The sequence below is a fragment of the Pinus tabuliformis genome, chromosome 6 (assembly GCF_031772625.1).
Source record: "Pinus tabuliformis cultivar Carrire ecotype Pingquan chromosome 6, CPIR1, whole genome shotgun sequence".
NCBI classification, from domain to species: domain Eukaryota; kingdom Viridiplantae; phylum Streptophyta; class Pinopsida; order Pinales; family Pinaceae; genus Pinus; species Pinus tabuliformis.
Genome location: NC_142292.1, coordinates 875,489,437 through 875,509,748, shown reverse-complemented (window position 1 = coordinate 875,509,748; position 20,312 = coordinate 875,489,437). Strand labels below are relative to the sequence as shown.

General features: G+C 37.6%; 1 protein-coding gene across 2 annotated transcripts in view; it reads right to left on the bottom strand.

Annotated features, from left to right (window-relative positions):
* Positions 1-20,312, bottom strand: part of LOC149261666 (agamous-like MADS-box protein MADS2) — a 418,152-nt gene that overhangs the window by 46,169 nt on the left and 351,671 nt on the right. The gene's annotated exons all lie outside the window — the stretch shown is intronic.

The following is a 20,312-nucleotide window of genomic DNA, read 5'->3' as shown; positions in this document are numbered from 1 at the left end:
GCTTAGGAGGGTCATTTCCCAAACTTTTGTCAGTTTAGTTTTGCACCTCTCTCTCTATTCTCTCTACTCTCTCATACTCTTGAAAACTTATAGAATTCTTGGAGCACTCCAAAATTGGAGAAAGGAAGGTAAAGGAAGGACAAGAGAGAAATTGAAGTAAAGATCAAGCAAGCAAGGGTTGCATCAAGAAGCTACAATGAGATTACTTTCAGCTATCGAGTTTCATGTATGATTTCCTTGCTAGTTTTGGAATGCAGGATATATGCATGTGCGTATTCGGTTCTCTTCCTATCACTGGCATGGGATTTCCTAGTTGTGAAAGTGATTTTAGATTTTCCTTTCCATTTATGGATAGCCATGGTGTCATGAGGTTATTCCATTTGGTTGAGCTAGATTGTTCTATGGTTTCGGAACCACGTGAGGTGGTCTCAGGAAGAATCCCAATGGCCTAGAAATCCTTTGACTGGTAATGGTGGGATACATGGTAAAGGCTAAGTCCATACATGTAGATGTGTGATCCACCAAGAATTATCTTTTATTATTTTTAAGATAAAATCAATCTATAAAGGAGTCAATAAGAGGCAAGGCATCCCTAGAGGCCTGTACTAAGAAACAAAAATAATAATTGTAGGAGTTGTTATAGGCATACAAGGACGTGTCTCGATAGCCTAAAGTGCTACCCCCTAAGAGAGAAGTAGATCACGAGATCCATATATTGTCATACTCACCATTGCCAAATATTGAGTTGTATAGGTAGTCTGTTATAGAAGCGAGTGAGGTGAAGAAACATTTGCAGCAGCTAGTGGAACATGGTTTCATTTGATCGAGTAAATCACCATGTGGGTCACCCTTCATCATTGTGCCAAAGCAAGATGGGACTTGGCGGATGTGTGTAGATAACAGGGAATTGAATAAAATCATGCTTAAGAGCTGATATCGCCTATCGAGGATAGATGATCTACTAGATCAGTTGTAGGAAGTAAAGTATTTCACCAATCTTGACTTAAATTTTGGATATCACTAGGTTCGAGTCAAAGAATAAGATATATGGAAGATCACCTTCAAATCCACAATAGGTTTTAATGATTGGTTATTTATGCCATTTGGCCTATGTAATGCACCAAATACATTTATGAGAATAATGAATGATGTACTGTGTTGTTCTATAAATTCATTTATTATTGTGTATTTAGATGATATACTAGTATATAGTTCAACTTGGGAAGAGCATATTTCACATTTGACGCAGGTTCTAGAAACACTGAAGAAGAACTAGCTACTAGAAAATCTCAAGAAGTGCGAGGTTTCTTAGCAATCCTTGGTTTATTTGGGATTTGTGATTGGTGGAGGAGAATTGAAGATAAATCCTTCGAAGATGAAGGCCATCATTAAATGGATAGCGCCTACTAATGCTACTAAGTTTCAAAGTTTCATTGGAGTAACATAGTACTTGAGGAGATTCATAGCCTCGTTTTTAGTGGTAGTAGCACGGCTCCATACTATAACAACAAGTGGAAAGAGTTTGCAGTGGGCGAAACATCAGTAGAAGGTTTTGGATGAGTTAAATAAGAAGATCAGTGAATAACTAGTTCTGGCATTCCCAAACTTACAACGACCATTTGAAGTGGAGACAGATGTGAGTGGGTATGTTATGGGAGTTGTCTCGATGCAAGGAGGAAGGCCCATTTTATACCATTCTCAAGTATTTCATGGGGTAGTTATTAAGTACCCTACCTACGAGAAGGATCATTATGTCATGGTGAAAGCTGGGAAGAAGTTGAAGCGCTATCTTATGGTAAAGGAGACAATAACCCGCACATATCACAATCTGTTACAATACTTGCAGGCCCAGAAAAAGCTACAAGAGACTAGGCATTACAAATAGATGGGGTTTTTATACTAGTTTGATTTTGTGATCAAGTATAAGAAGGGAAACACAATCAAGCTGGCCAATATGCTTTTAGTTCCACCCACATCAAAGAATATATAATTTGAGACTCTTATGCACATGGAGTCATTCACCCATCATCTATACAGAGAGGCATACTCAGAAGATGAGGAATTCAAGGAGATGTATCAACAGTTGCAGATTTATAATCATTTGCACAATGGTGACAACACCATTGACTAGCATCTCCATTACGTGTTACTCTACATGCTAGATAAGTTATGTGTTCCCAAAGGTGAGAGTTTGGAGTTGATTAGAGAGGCTCACATGTACAATGTTGCAGGGATCTTTGGTGTAGGGAAGACTGTGGCTAACTTGCAGAGGTATGTGTATGGGCCCAAGATGCAAGAACACATAGCTAGGTTCATAGGAGGATGCATGCTTTATTATACAATTAAGCCTAGCCATAGGAAACAAGGTCTATATCATCCCTTACCTGTACGTACTCATCCTTCGGAAATAATTTCCATGGACTTTTTGGGAGGTTTAACAACAACCAGGAAGGGACATGAATACCTATTCGTGGTATTTGATAGGTTCAGTAAGATGCGTGTCCTAATGCCATGTAAAAATACCATCAGTAGACAAGAAGTAAAAAACTTTCTCTTTGGAGAGGTCTAGGTACACTTTGGGATACCATGGAGCATCATTTTATAGAGGATAATTTTTTTTAGTTGATTATGGACTACATTGTTGGAGAAGATGGGAACAAAGTTCGAGAGATCTACAACATTCCATCTATAGACAAAAGGGCAGACAAAAATAGTCAACAAGACTTTGGTGCAGCTTGTGAGGGTTTACAACCAGTAGCATCCAAAGACCTGGGATTAAAATCTAGTATATATACAACATTCTTATAATAGAGTGGTCCACACTTCTACAGTAAAGTCCTCATTTGAAACTTGTTTTGGATATTTTCCACCTTCACCTTTGGATATTACATATGGGCAACAAGGATGAGTGAAGGATGATATTAGAAGAGATGCTTTGAGGGCTGTAAAATTTATAGATAAGATCAGCCAAATCCATATACAAGTACAAGAAACACTGTAGAAGTTGCAGGTGAAGTATAAGGTCAAGCATGACCAAAACAGAACAAAGAAATCATTGAAGGTGGGAGACAGAGTGTGGCTACAGTTGAATAAGTAGTGGTTACAGGGGCCTGGTAAGAAAATCAAGGCCCTAGGGTATGGTCCATTTGAGAGACTGGAGAAGGTGGGTGATAATACCTATCTACTTAACTTACCACCATATATGCACATTTACTAAGTTGTAACTGTAGAGAATTTCAAACTCTATGAGCCTTCCATGCTAGAACAGGAAGAGGAATAGGTCCTACCCTTTATGGAAGATTTGGCACAAAACGCTCAAGCAGAGTTGACCGAAGATACATTTTTGTAGAAGAGGTCAAAAACTATAAGGCAAGGGAAGAAATACCTTTGGAAGATTGGGTTGAAGGGACAACTTCTACGCAAAGCTAAATGGTAAATTAGAGAGAAGGTGGAGGAAACATTTCTTCACCTCATTTAGTAAAAGCTTTTGGGGACCAAAAGCCTCCCAAAATAGAGATTTTTGATCCAAGTTGGATCATTATATTTTTTTTCATCCATCTCAATGCATTTGGAGTGGAAAAAGTGGAGGAATCAGCTTAGGCGACCGTTTTTACCGGCGGGACCCAGTTTGGTGAAACGAGGTCTAAAACCTTCTGAGAGTGTTTTGAGGCATAAACGAAGTTTTGTTGGGGTAAAAATTTATTTCTTAAGTTCCACACATTTTGATGATATTCTACACACACAGGTCTTTCTAACGATGCAATCATTGTGTCAATCAGAGTCCATATGCAAAAGTTATGCCACTAAGATGTTGACCTTCTGGTTTTCACACCTATAGTTCTGGAGGATGCCATGTCAACCCCCATTATTCATGGAAAAGGGGCTAGCTACATGTTTGTGATGTAAAATACTCTAGAAGAGCCTATTTTGTAACTCTAGTTAAGAGCTGATGTAGTAAAACTTAACCACTAGTAGGCTATTAGGTTGTGTTATAACTGGGCCACTAGGAGGAAGAGGTAATTAATTCTTTCGAGAGAATTTTATTCCACGGTTGAGAAAAGATAGCTAGGAGGCATAGGAGGTAGAGAAAACAAAGAGGATATGTGTACTGTAGTAGCCCATGAGCAACAAACATTACTTCTTTGTATGTGTAGCCATATTTCTAGACAGAGGACGAGAGCGACGCAACCCCACCTTGCAGGTGGGTTTTCTCCTAAAAGTGTTTCCCAGAGAGCATATATTGTGTATCATGTTTGTGTGAGCTTATTTTATATTTCTCTACTTTTGTTCTTGATTTAATTTTACATGCATGCATTAATTACAATTGATTTTACAGATCTAGAAATTAAATAAAACTGTAATAGTGTAGAATCTCAGATTTTTAATATAATATTACTAGAACTGTTGTCAGGAACTATTGATTGGAATTTACATGATATTTTATGGATAATTTTCTATCATACCATGTTTCTTTGGGTATTTTGTGGAGATTTTATGGGTCTAGAATAGTTAGGTCGAAAATCATAAAACATTAATCATGGTCGATGAATCTATAAACCAACCTCGTAGTCCTGCAGAGGTGAGGTTTTCATGGCTCGAAGAATAAGTCGTTGATATAAACCACAATGTAAACCTCCTCATGGTGGCCCTAAGCAATAAGATGGCAATATTTGGAGAAGAAGGGCATCCGAATGTAGAGGAAAAATCCGAAGGGTGATCGGGAGATCAGGAAGATGCAGATGATAAAGCCGAAAAAGGAACTTGGAAAATATCAACCCAGTTATTGTGTCGTGAACCAATCCCTATTAAAAGTGGAGGAAAAATTCGTTATCAAGACATACCGGAACAAGATTGACACTCTGAAGCTGAACCACTATTTGTATCAACTAGAAGTTTATTTAAGTGTCCATCAGATCAAGGAAGGGCAGACGATATCATTCAAGTGGCTAAAGTTGGAGGGCCATGCACTGACTTGGTGGGAGAGCCACACGGAAACCTTGAGCCGAGAGGGAGAACCTTCAGTGACTAAGTGGGAGGATTTCAAAACCCTCATTATGTCATAGTTTTATCCCATTGGGTACATGGAAGAACGCTGGATCCGGTGGAATTACTTATGGAAAAAGCAGGGCAAAAGTGTGTAGGAGTATACCATAGAATTCAGAAACATGGCTATAATGTTGGGTATTTCTTAAAAGAATCGAGATCTACTCTTGAAGTATTTGTGGGGTATGCACCACCATTTGCATGAGAAAGTGATGTTGTTGAATCCCAAAACAATGGAAATGTCTTGTGTACGTGCACAATACCTAGAGAACATAGATATGAAAAGAGCGCAATCAAGTGGATCAAAGAAAAAGGAGAAACAAAATGCTTCTAAGGATGGGTAGAAGAAGAAAAAAGGGGGAAAATAAAAATACGACACCCACAGCACACTAGTGCAAAGATCCTAGCAACCACTACAACATTGATGGCCATATAGTGTTGGCATTATGATATAGGTGTTGTCTTTGACGGCAACCCACATAGATGACAGTTCACAGTGCAACAGGTTAACAACAAGGGATTACATATCGGACTCCAGATATTGAAGAAAGAGAGTGGTTTAAGAAGTATACGCTGGTTCACCTTGTCCAAGTAGCATATATACACGGATTAACAGAGGAAAAGGAGTGTATACATATAAACACACTTTCACATAAAGAAAAGCACGTATGGGATGAAAAATCAAGGTTTTGGTCTAAGGTATTGGTTCGAGGTATTTGGTTTAAGGTATTTGTCTGAGGTATTTGGTCTGAGGTATTGGTCTGAGGTATTTGGTATGAGGTATTGGTCCTAAGTGGTTTTTGTCCGAGGTATTGAGAAAGGCTAAAACTATATAAGGAGCAGAAGATCATTAGGCCATGGAGTGCAAGTGAAAGGGTTTCTGAGGAATACTTCTATCTAAAGTATATGTTATGTTGTAGGGGCTATGATTATGAGATGACCTGAAATATTTTGTGCACCTTAGATACAATGTTGGATCAGGATCATAAGAACTGAAATGACTTATAATTTCATGATCTGATGCTGATTGGGATATGTTTGATTGCTTAAGCATGTTTTATTCTGTAAATGTTATGATCTAGGTATGAATGAAGTCTGGAATAGTTGTGAAGTTTTAAGTTAGTATTTACAGATCTATACGTTGGTTCAATTTGATAAAAGTGCATATACACACTAGTTCGGCACATCTAAGTAGCATATACATTATGAAATATGATGTTTGAAGTTGCAGTTGGTTCTGGTTGTTGATGTAGAGTTTTCGGTTCTGCTTTGTGTTATGGTGACTGTGTTCTGGGGACAGTGTTCTGAATCTTCAGATTGATTGATTGTAATTTTATTCAGTGATGGTGGGTTTCTCAGTGATTGGTTGTATTGCAGTGATGATGAATTTTGAGCTTCAATGTTTCTGATGGGTCCAGTATGAAATTTGGATGAAACAAGGCCTTCAGATTCTGGTGTTGTATTCTAGGAGTACCGAGTCTGAAAATTTATGAAACGTGGTCCCTGGAGGAAGAGAGAAGGTCGTAGCCTTCTGTAGGCAGGCACCTATGTACTGGTAAACATATTGGCTAGTACAAGAGCCGGGGGGTTAGAGTTCCCTTCCAGTAGCAGCAGGAAAATGAGTGAAGGTTGGAGCCTTTTCTAGGTCAGCACCTACGTACTAGTAAACAGATTGGCTAGTACAAGAGCTAGGGTGTTGTAGCTGGCTTCCAGTAGAAGTTGGAGAACAAGAGAAGGTTGTAGCCTTCTGCAGGTGGGTGCCTACACACCAATATGATTTTGCACCAGTACAAGATTGTAAACACGTTTTTCTTATATTAAAAAGAAGACAACACCAGGTGGTTTTTGTCCCACATTGGGTTTCCACATTAAATCTTGGTGTTCATGTGTGTTTCTTATGTGTGATGGTTTATTCTATTATTACTACACCTGGTTAATCTTTATATGGTTAATAAAGTATTGATGCATTCATTAAATATTAGCATATGATGAATTAACTGAATCATAAGTTTGCTGGATATACGTTGGTTTTCTTTAAAGACAGTTGCGTGTACATGTGAGTTACCTTCATTGAAGTAGTGTATATAAATCTGAGTATGAAATGAAAAAGTTATTGATTTGATAATACTATTCACTCGCCCTCTTAGTATTATTTCCAACAATTGGTATCAGCGCAAGTCCTCAGAAGAAGCTTGATCACTTGAAGGGAGATCTTTCAAAATGAACAATCGCGGAGTCATGGGATCTACCAGACCACCAATTTTCAATGCGAAACACTTGGTATATTAGAAAAAATGAACTAGAGTGTATCTTCAGTCACTTTGAGATGATGTTTGGGCAATTGTGGAGAAAGGATATCAATATCCAGCAGTAGTCCCCACGGATCCAGCAGAAAGGAAAACATATGAAATCAATGCCAAAGTTGTAAACACCTTATTGGGAACTCTATCAGAATCAGAATTCGTCAAAGTCATATAGCTCAACACAGCCAAGGAAATATGGGACAGAATCATTCAAAGCTACGAAGGTGACTCCTAGGTAAAACGTGCTAAACTACAAACTCTCAGAATCCAGTATGGAACTCTCAAGATGCATAGTGATGAAAGCATTTCTAGTTATTTCTTGTGAGTAGATGGGATTGTAAACCTTATGAGAAATCTAGGTGAAGAGATAAGGGAAGCTACTTTAGTTGAGAAAATTATGAGATCCTTGTGTCTCTGCCGTAGAAGCAAAACAATATCTTCAAACTATTACTGTGACTCAACTCCATGGAATCCTAACTGCCTTTGAAATGAGAAAAGGAGATCCATCAGATATGAGAGAAGCCATATTTAAAGCATCAGCAAAGGGAAAAGAAAAGGAAGAGCACAATGAATTAGTACATATTTCAGAAGAAGATGGGGTAAATTTTGTCAAGAAGCTTCAACAGGGTTCCGGAAGATTCAGAGGTAAGCTACCATTCAAATGCTTCACTTGTGGTAGAGTTGGTCACTACACTACTAAATTCCCTCATGTCAAAGGAAAGATGTTTGTAGAGGTAATAGAAGTTATTATACTCATGATGATAGTGATGGCTTATCCAATAGTGATGAAGATGGTCAAGAAATTAAACTACTCATGGCTTATGAATATGATGCCTTAGAAAAGGAAGATTTCCTTAAAGAAATCAGTTAACTCAAAATCAGTTTGGCAGAAAAGGATACAGTCATAAACATAGTTACACATCAACTCACTCAAAAGGACAAACACAATGAAGTGTTAGAATGTGAAGTAGTAAGTCTAAGAAAAGAACTTGAAAAGATAAAGACTTTGAATCTTCGATTTGAAAAAGGATTGGAAACTTTAGCTGAAATCATCAAAGTTCAACGTTTGCCTATTATAAAGACAGGTCTTGGTTTTCATGAAGGTGAATCTAGCTCACAAGATGAGGTAAGGAACTCCAATGCAAAATCTGAAATGCTCAACAAGGAGATAAAAAGTCAACCCCGTCAACAACCAAGGAAAGAAACACTTCAAAGAAAAACATTTCCACCTAACTATGGAAAGGATAATTGTTTCTTTTCTCTCACAAATAATGTTGAATGTTTTAAATATCATAGTTTTGGACATGTTGTAGCCAGATGCAGAAGTAGAATGGTTCAAGACCGTCACACAGAGAGATCATCAGTTTCCAGATACTTTAAGGGATATTGTTTTTCTTGCAATATGTTTTCTCACAAAGTTATTGATTGTGATAGAAGGAATATGAAACATGTAAGATGATATGCATGTAACAAGTTTGGACATAAAGCAAAGGAATTCATGAGAAAATTTTTGCCACCATACTAAAAGGAGCAAACATCATCACAATCCAAGGTATTGAAGAAGAAGGAATTGTTGTCAGAAAGATGTGGCATAGCTCAGTTTACTGACATAACAGACCCAGGGGGAGCTGAAAGTGTAAAACTTCAGTATTCCGATTCTCATACACAGTTTTGATAAAGAGAAGTCACGTATATATGCAAGTTAGAAGTTGCACAGTCGCATATATGGTGTTTTGAAGAAAAAGCAGTGGGATAGACTCAGGAAAAGGGGTCTAATATGGTTCAGTCAATTATCAGTTATCTATTCTAATCTGATTGATGATGGTTATAGTTTGTTGATGATATGTGGAAGTTTTTTTGGCCCTCATAATATGTTAATAACTTGATGAATTACTAATTGATGATGATGCCTTGATGATTCTTACTAACAAATGCAATGACCAGATCTGACAGTAAATATTTGGAACAGGTTCAGGGGGAGTATATGTTTATAATAATGCATTGTTGGTGTTATATTAGAAGACCTTAGTACATGACGATAATTATATTGCTTGATCCACATAGTTGTTTGCTTTAGGTGACTCTTTTAATGATGGACATATACATGGTTTTGATCTTGATGTTGCTGACAGTTGTTGATGGTGCAAATCATATATGGTGTATGATAGTTGCTGAAGACTATCATGGTCTTGTTTAGGTTTTTTGTCCTTTTTATAAATGTCATGTATATCATTTGATGTAAAGGTCATAAAAAGTCCTAATTTGTAACCCCACTATGCATGGGAAGGATGATGTAGTAATTCTTATTTCAGTCATCTATAAACATTTGGTATATCCCCTCTTGGTTGGGTGGACGAGTCAAATTTGGTGTATCCTGACTTGGTTGGGTGATTGATGTATGTATGAGTCATTTGTCTTAAGAAAGTCCTACTCACTTAATTGAGTTATATATTCATGTTATTCTTTTGAAAAATATATTTGCAGATTCTACATGTACTCAGGGGGAGCATGGAATATCAAAAGAAGAGAATATCTTGGTCTACCCTTTTCCCTTGATGTCAAAGGGGCAGAGTATCTTGGTGTTGTGGTTGCCATCAAGTCCAAAGGGGGAGATTGTTGATTTTATGATACAGGTGTTGTCCTTGATGGAAACTCACATAGATGACAGCTCACAGTGCAACAAGTTAACAGCAAAGGATTACATATCAAACTCCAGAGATTGAGTAAAGATAGTGGTTTAAGAAGCATACGCTGGTTCACCTTGTCCAAGTAGCATATACATGTGGGTTAATAGAACAAAAGGAGCGTATACATATGCACGCACTTTCACAGAAAGGAAAGCACATATGGGATGGAAAATCAAGTTTTTGGTCTGATGTATTTGGCCCAAGGTATTGGTACGAGGTATTTGGTCCAAGGTATTGGTCCGAGATATTTGGTCTGAGGTATTTTGTCTCAAGTATTGGTCGTAAGTGGTTTTTGTCTGAGGTATCGACAAAGGCCTAAAACTATATAAGGAGGAGAAGATCATTAGGCCATGGAGTGCAAGTGAAAGGTTTCTGAGGAATACTTCTATCTAAAGTATATGTTATGTTGCAGGGGATATGATTATGAGATGACTTGGAATATTTTGTGCACCTTGGATACAATGTTGCATCAAGATCACAAGAACTGAAATGACTTATCTTTGCATGATCTGATGTTGACTAGGCTAGATCTGATTGCTTAAGCATGTTTTATTTTGTAAATGTTATGATCTAGGTATGACTAAAGTCTAGAATAGTTGTGAAGCTTTAGGTTAGTATTTGCAGATCTATACACTAGTTCGCTTTGATAAAAGCATGTATACACACTGGGTCCACACATCTAAGTAGCGTATACATTATGAAATCTGATGTTTGAAGTTGCAGTTGATTCTAGTTGTTGATGCAGTGTTCTGGCTTCTGCTTTGTGTTCTGGTGACTATGTTCTAAATCTTCAGATTGATTGATTGTGATTTTATTCAGTGATGATGGGTTCTTTAGTGATTGGTTGTATTGCAGTGATGATGAATTTGAGCTTCAATGTTGCTGATGGGTCTAGTATGAAAATTAGATGAAACGAGGCCTTCAGATTGTGGTGTTGTATTCCAGGACTATCCAGTCTGAAAATTTATGAAACATGGTCCCTGGAGGAAGAGAGAAGGTCGTAGCCTTCTGTAGGCCGACACCTATGTACTCCTAAACATATCAACCAGTAAAAGAGCCAAGGGGTTGGAGCTCCCTTCTAGTAGCAGCTAGAAAATGAGTGAAGGTTGGAGCCTTTTGTAGGTTGGCACCTACATACTAGTAAACATATCAGCTAGTACAAGAGCTACGGGGTTCTAGCTCCCTTCCAGTAGAATCTAGAGAACAAGAGAAGGTTGTAGCCTTCTTTAGGTGGGTGCCTGCGTACTGGTATGAGTTTTCACTAGTACAAGATTGTAAACAGATTTTTCTTATATTAAAAAGAAGACATCACTAGGTGGTTTTTGTCTTGCATTGGGTTTCCACCTTAAATCTTGGTGTTCATGTGTGTTGCTTCTGCGTGATGGCTTATTCTGTTTTTAATGCACATGGTTACTACTTATATGGTTAATGAAGTACTGATTCATTGATTAAAGATCAACATATGATGAATTAACTGAATCATTATTTGTTGGATATACACTGGTTTTCTTTAAGGACAGTTGTGTGTACACGTGAGTTACCTTCATTGAAGTAGTGTATATAAATATGAGTATGAAATGAAAATTTTATTGATTTGATAATATTGATTCAACCACCCTCTCAGTATTAATTCCAACATATAGAGGAGAAGTTCTCAAAGTTGCATCCATAGCTAAACCCAAAGAAGAAGAATCTCATGGATATTGAGTTGATCAGCCTAGTCAGAAGTAACTCATATGCGGATGAGAAGATCATCTGTACATCAATACATAAGGAAGAGAAAGAAATGACCAAAGTATTCCATGTAAAGGTACAGGTCAAGAAGACGAAGATTGATGCTCTGTTTCACTCAAGATCATAAGAAAATATCATTGCAGTAGATCTAGTCAAGAAGTTGGGGCTAGAAGTTTGTGATCATTGAAACCCCACTGGGATGGGTACATAAGGATGCAGAGCTGAAGGTAACAAAATAGTATAAAATCAGATTTTCTATCAGTGTTGATTTTATTGATGAAGTAGATATGGATGTGGTTCACCTTGATTTATGTGGAGTCATGTTTGGGAGTTCATACATGTACATTCATGATGCAATTTTCATGAGGAGAGCTAACTAGTACTGGATCTACAAGGATGGAAAATCATTCATCATCATTGCGCACAAAGGAAATTCGAAAATTTCACTCGTAAGTGCCAATGAAGCCAAGAAATTGATTAGATCCAACAAGAAGTATGTTTTATTGTTTTTAAGAGAAAACTAAACTGTAGAGGAGTCAATAAGAGGCAAGGCATCCCTAAAGAGGTGTACTAAGAAACAAAAACAACAATTAGAGGATTTGTTACAGGCATACAAGGACGTGTTCTGAGAGCCTAATGTGCTACCCCCTAAGAGAGAAGTGGAGCACGAGATCCAACTATTTTTAGACTCCACATTACAAAATATTGGGTTGTACAGGCAGTTTGTCATAGAAGCAAGTGAGGTGAAGAAACAGTTGCAGTAGCTTGTAGAACAGGGTTTCATTTGACCAAGTACATCACCATGTGGGTCAACCATCATCATTGTGACAAAGAACAATGGGACTTGGTGGATGTGTATAAATTACATGGCATTGAATAAAATCACACTCAAGAATAGATAACCCCTGCCTAGGGTACATGATTTATTAGATTAGTCACAACAAGAAAAGTATTTCACCAAGCTGAACTTGAAGTCTGGATATCACAAAATTCGAGTCAAAGAATAATATACATGGAATAGCACCTTCAAAACCATGCAAGGTTTGTATGTGTGGTTAGTTGTGCCATTTGGCCTATGTAATGCACCAACTACATTTATGAGATTAATGAATGATGTACTATGTGCTTTTATACATTCATTTTTTATTTCATCTTTGGATGATATACTACTATATAGTGTTTCTTGGGAGGGTCATATTCCACATTTTCGCAAGTGTTGGAAACATTGAAGAACCACAAGCTACTAGAAAATCCCAAAAAGTGCGAGATTGCGTAGTAGTCCTTGGTGTATTTGGGATATGTGATTGCTGGAGGAGAATTGAAGATTGATCGTTCCAAGATGAAGGCCATCATCAAACGGTTGGTACCTACTAATGTTACTCAGGTTCGTAGTTTCATTGGAGCAAGACAATAACTGAGTAAATACATAGCCTCGTTTTCAGTTGTAGCAGCACTACTCCACGCCATAATAGCAAGTGGCATGTATTTCCAGTGGAGGAAAGGGCAACAGAAGGATTTCGATGAGTTAAGGAACATGATCAGTGAAGCACCATTTATGGCATTACCAAACTTGCAATGTCCCTTTGAAGTGGAGACAGATGCGAGTGGGTATGCTATGGGAGTTGTTCTCATGCAAGGAGGAAGGCCTGTTTGCTACCATTATGAAGTATTTCATGGGGCAGTTCTTAAATTCCATACCTACAATAAGGAGCTCTATGTCATGGTGGAATATTTGAAGAAGTGGGAGCACTATCTCATGGAAAAGGAGACAATGATTCACATAGATCACCAACCGTTACAGTACAGACATGCCCAGAATAAGCTACAACAGACTAGTCATTACAAGTGGATGTGGTTTTTACAACAGTTTCCTTTGGTGATCAAGTATAAGAAGGGAAACACAAACAAGTTGGCATATATGCTATCAAGTCCACCCACATCAAATATTACAACTTTGGGGACTCTTATGCAAATGGATCCATTCACCCACGATGCATACAAAGAGGTATATTCAGAAGATGAAGACTTCATCGAAGTGTATCAGCAGTTGCAGAGTCAGAATCATGTGCATGATGGTGACAACACCGTTGACTACCCTCTTCAGGATCAGTTACTCTATACGTTGGATAAGCTATGTGTTCCTAAAGGTGAGCATCTATAGCTGATTAGAGAGGCTCACACATCCAACGTTGTAGGGCACTTGGTGTAGGGAAGATCATGGCTAACTTGTAGAGGTATGCGTATTGGTCCAAGATGAAATAACAAGTAGCTAGGTTCATAAGAGGATGCATGTTTTGTTGTACCAGTAAGCTTAGCAACAGGAAACAAGGTTTGTATCATCCCTTACCTGTACCTACTCATCCTTGCGAAAGAATTTCTATGGACTTTGAGGGAGGTTTACCAAAAAACTAGAAGGGACATGACTACCTGTTCATGGTAGTTGACATGTTTATCAAGATGTATGTTTTGATGCCATGTAGAAATACCATCAGCGAAGAAGAAGAAAAAAAATTGTTCTTTGGACAGGTCTGGGTACACTTTGCGATACGGAGTATCATTTCAGACAAGGATATAAGGTTTCTCAATGCATTCTAGACTACATTGTTGGAGAAGATAGACACTAAGTTGAAGAGATCTACATCATTCCATCCATAGGTAGATGCGATGACAAACATACTCGGCAATACCTTCATGCAACTTCTGAGGGGTTACAACTAGAAGCAACTGAAGACCCAGGATTAAAATTTGGTATGTTTAGAGTGGTCCACACTTCTAGAAGAAAGTCCCCATTTGAAACTTGTTTTGGATATTTTCCACCTTCACCTTTGGATATTGCATATGGGCAACTAGGAGGTGTTAAGGAAGACATTACAAGAGATACTTTGAGGGCCAAAAATTTTATAGAGAAAATCAGGCAGATCCATCTACAGGTACAGGAAACATTGCATAAGTTGTAGGTGAACTATAATTATAGGCATGATCATCACAAAACATAGAAATCATTCAAGGTGGGAGACAAAGTATGGCTATGGTTGAACAAGTAAAGGTTGTAGGGGCCTAATAAGAAAATCAAGGCTCCAAGGTATGGTCCCTTTGAGATACTGGAAAAGGTGGGTGATAATGCCTGTTGACTCAGTTTACCACCATACAAGTTCATTTACTCAGTTGTAAATGTATAGACTTTGAAACTCTATAAGCCTTCCATGATAGATGATGAAGAGGAACAAGTCCTACCTTCTGTGGAGGATTTGGCACCAGACAATTAGGCAAAGTTGATAGAGGATACAGTTTTGTAGAAGAGGTACAAAACTACAAGACAAGGGCAATAAGACCTTTGTCAATTAGGTTGAAGAGACAACTTCTAGGAAAAGCTAAATGGTACACCAAAGAGAAGGTGGAAGAAAAATTTCCTCACCTCATTCACTAAATATTTTAGGGACCAAAAGCCTACCAAAATGGGTAGGTTTGATACGAATTGGATCATTATATTGTTTTTCATTGAGCTTGATAAATTTAGAGTGGAAAAAGTGGAGGAGTCAATACGCAGGACTGTTTTTATAGGTGGGACCCAGTTTTGCAAAACGAGGTTTAAAACCTTATGGGAGTATTTTTAGGCATCAAACAATTTTTTGTGAGGATAACTATTTCTTCTTAAGCACCGCACCTTTTCATGATATTCTACACAGAGAGAATTTTCTAACAAAATAAGAATCGCTTGAATCGGAGTCTGTATGGCAAAGTTGTGCAATTCAGAAGTTGACCTTCTTGTTTTCACACCAATAGTTCTGGAGGATGTCATGTGAGCTCCCATTATTAATGGAGAAGGGGCTGGCCACATGTTTTTGATGTAAAATACTCTAGAAGAGTCTATTTTGTAACTCTAGTTAAGAGTTGATGTAGTCAAACTTAACCACTAGCAGGCTATCAGGTTGCATTATAACCGGGCCACTGTGAGGAATAGGCATTCCATTCTTTCGAGAGTATTTTGTTCCATAGTTGAGTGAAGATAGCCAAGAGAGATAGGAGGTAGAGCACATAGAGAGGATTTGTGCATTGTAGTAGTCCACATGCCACAAACATTACTTCTTATATCTGCATCCATGTTTCCAAACAGAGAAACAGAGGGAAGTGACCTCACCTTCCGGTTGGTTTTTCTCCTAAAAGGGTTTCCCAAAGAGAATATATTGTGTATCATGTGTGAGTGAGCTTATTTTTTCATTCTCATCTTTCCGCTTGATTTAGTTTTACATGAACGCACTAATTACAGGTAATTTGACAATTCTAGAAATTAAATAAAATTGTAATAGTGTAGAATCTCATATTTTAAAGATAATATTATTATATCTCTTGTGACGAACTTTCTAGTGGAATATCCACGACGGTTTATGGATCATTTGGTTTTAGAGCGGGTTTCTTTTGGTATTTCGTGAAGATTGCAGGGATCTAGATCAGCGAGGCTGAAAATCATAAATCCCTAATCATGGGCGATGAATCTGGAAACGAACCTCATAATCCTCCAGATATGAGGTTTTCGTGGCTTGAAGAACAAGTCATGGATATAAACCACAATCTCAACCTCCTCATGACATCCCTAAGAAATAAGATGGCAATATTTGGAGAAGAAGGAGTTTTTAATGTGTTAGTGTCTATGAGTCACCAATGATCAAATGTACTCTTTCCATGTGGCTGATAGGGTTATTAGGTTAAATTGTTATATTTTTAAATAAACTTTCATATAAAATTTGATCATTGGTTAGTGTCTAAGTATATTACTACTTCTCCCATATTCAAGGTCATAAAATGCCACCATGGTCTTTTAATCACTCGTTATGATAAGTCACCACAAGAGTGTCTTGGGAATTATTGAAGGTCATCATATTATTATCACGCATACTACAAAGGTTCAGATGTCTTTAATAATGGTTTTAGATATCCATTTGGTGTCATTATTAGGTCATATCATCAAAATTCATGTAAAAAAAAGTCATATCATCACCATAGTCACCATCATAGGAAGTAGTAAGTAGGAAAAAGTGTTCTAAATGATTCCTGAGGTACATTTTCCTCCTTATGAATATGTAACTATTCCCAATAAAGTAGTAAAATTATAGTACACTACCTCATCACATCATTTCTCAAAAGGACATATGATGTCATGCCATAATCAAAGAAAATATCAAATTTCAAGACATAAAGGGAACATCCAAACAGCTAAAAATTTCATTTCATCTTCATTCAGCTCTTATCGACCATTGTGCTTCACCTCAGCCTTCAGAACCTCCAAATTTCCATCACAAAACCTTTGCCAGAGTAGCTCGCCGCACTTTTGCACTAGCACGCTACGTTTATGGGAGAACTCTATGTTTATTTATTTGGACACAAAAGGAAGCTAAAAGAGAGTTATTTCATCAGTCTATGGTGTACAAATCCTTCAAACAAAGTAATTACAACTTTACATAAGCTTTTATTTAAATATTTTCTTCAACAAGTGGTGAAATCCCTCTCCTTGGATTTTCGTTGCACATTTGGTGCCTTTTTCTTTTTTCTTCAATTCAAGGTTGAAAGTTCTATTTTCTTGCTCTTATACCCCTGATCACACTTCATACACCTCCCTCAACCCTTTCCTAGACTCCTCTCCCTCATACCCATCATTTTCTACAAAACCCTAGCCCCACGCCGAGTTTGTCTAAATCTAGGCTAGGATTGTGTTTTGCATTTTTTCACACCTTTCCATCACTCATTCCAAGAAATTCCACCTCCCTACACTCCCTAACACCGACCCCTACCCCCTATAATTTTCCCACAACCTTACCCAACCCTTTCATTCCCTTCCCCCAACACAGTTGTCCCTTTTCCCTTATTTTCCTAATTCTACCCTACCCTTTCCTCCTACCAAACCTAGCGTTTTTTCAAGAAAATTGAAGCCCCAGACAGTGAGAAGAAGAAGTATAATAAGGAGGGAAGGTATCCAAATATGGGCCAACTCATATGTAGGAGATCCATGCCTCATCTTTCATCAAGAAATCCTTTGAAGGTGTGAGTTGCCTAGGTTTTTGTTAAAATATTCAAGAGGTGGGTTGTCATGCCATGTTAACCTGACTTTTTTCCACAAATTTCAAGAGGGACAAGAATACTATGGCAGGGATGGACTTCATGGTATCAACAGAGGAAATTGGCACGATTTTCAGGGTTTTGAGATCATTCGCTACAAACAGGGACAGTCTTACTTCAAAATCATGTTCTAAAGCAATGAAGATAAATTTTAAAAAAGTGAAAGGGTTTTTTGTAAATCATAGACCAAAGAACAAAAACATCCCTCAGTTTATGCACAGGTGTTATGGTTTGAGATAAATTCCAAAAATACAATTTTTATAGGAGAGTTGCTACACTTTGGACAACTTGACTTGAAGTCAGTTTTTCAGGGGTTTCGAGTAGGTGTTTAAAGTGCTTGAAGACTCTATTATGTAGTAGACATCATAATATTTCCAACCGTAGCTTTTTCAGTAGCTAACTCATCTAGGAAGGCCTCCAAATCACTCTCTAAACCACATGCTACACTTTTGCGACTTTTCGTTGCATTTTTACTGACCAACTTCAAACTTGGATTCTGAACAAATCTGAAAGTATTTTTGAAAAATGAGAGCAGTTTGTCTTTCCAACAACTATATATACAAAAATGTCTCACTGTTTTGTAAAATGTTTTCTGGTTAGAGATATATTGCTCCATCTTTGATCCCTATTTTTGCAAAAAAACAAGAAATTCGACTCTCCAAAAGCGCAGCGTGGCAACACTGCGCTTTTCTCAAGGCTTCCAAATGAAAAAGGTCTTACATGTTTGGAATGTTCTTGGTCCCTAGATTACAGATATCAACTTAATTTTTAATTTCAACATTGGGAGAAAATGTAAAAAAAATGGCCAATTTTTGTGTTTCTGCCACCTCTTTGAACCTCACGATGCATTTCTGGAGTAGTTGTGGAAAATCAAGTTTTAAGTGGTCTTGGAGAGGATTTTTTGTAGATGTGAACCTTCAGAGGCCTAGTATACATCTCTATATTTCCAACGATATCATTTGCAACCTAAAATGCCTCAGGGAAGGGCTCCAAAACAACTTGCCAAAATTAGTGATGCTTCTAATAAGAGCACGCTACGTGTTGAGCTCTGAAACTACATCTCTTCTACACACGTTTCTAGACTTTTTCCCCTCACCAGTGCCTCACAAGCTATCAAAAATCATTACATATTGATTCTGAGAGTACATTTAAGTGGTTTTCTAACTATGTTTTTGTGTTTTCTATTTGACTTAGATTTTGCTCATCAGCTGCGAAATGCAGCGAATTTCCGCAACTGACTTGACTTTCCGCAACTGTTTTTGTTGATCTCTAGGTTACAGGGGTCATCAAGCAAAACGAAGCACGTGGGTAGTTTAGGAATGACCTGGACATGGATTAGGTCCTATTGGTTCAGCTAAATTCGTAGAGGAAAGCCTTGGTCAAATGGTGGTCAAATGAGGAGTTCTACGGCAAATTAGTCTCTGCTTTTCAACACGTGAAGGGTCCGAGACCGTTCCTAGATCCGTGGATTCATTTTGACAGCAGTAGACTGCCTCCACGACGCAAATCCAACAACCACCTTTTGGTATATTGAATGATCATAGCAACCAACACGCTAAGCTCACGGATGTTGTCTTTTTACGTGTCTTCTGCTGAAGGAGTTCCATAGGAAAAAAAGTTATGTAATTTCCCTTATAAATAATGCGTTTTCAAACACATGTGGTTAGTTTTTGTTAATGTAATCTTGCTGTTAAGTTTATGTACTGTGCTATGACACTAGTCCTGCTGTTGTAACGAGAGGATCCTTCCTTTGTTTTGCAATATAAGAAGACTCTGTTTTATATGACTGTGTGAGCATAATCTCGATTTGACAGTGTGTTAACCAAGGCCGTGCAGAGGGCCCCTGTTGGCTAAGGTTTCGTTCTTTTATTTCTATAAAGTTTTGATATGCTGATTGTTTTATTTCCATTATAGATATTTCGTAGTTTGTTCACTTGTGTATATTTCACATTTTATTTATGGTGTTAATGTTTCATTCATGTACATGATTTTCCAAGTGTTATCTATTTTTGCTAACACTGATCAGTGTGTTTCAGTTAAGGATAGGCCCGGGCATTTTCATACAATTTTTGCAGTAAATATTGACATGAGATTGTCCTCTCTGCTGATTTTGTTTTTCTTAGCTTTCAATTTCAGTTATGCTTTGATTTCAGTCTTATTCATTTGTTGTTGACAGTTAGTTTAAATATCGAATTCTTCATTTCATTTAACTTTATCTCCAGAGCCATGGCTTAACTCCAAAAAGCTACTTGGCGAGCTATCGGATTTTGAGTGAAGTGACTTGATTCTTCATGTTATTGACGTTATCTCTAGAGCCATGGCTTAACCCAGAAAAGCTACTCGGCGAGCTATCGGACTATAAGTGAAGAGACTTGATTTTATTTTCATTTGCACGTAGATAATTTAGATATCAATTCCTCATGTTATTGACATT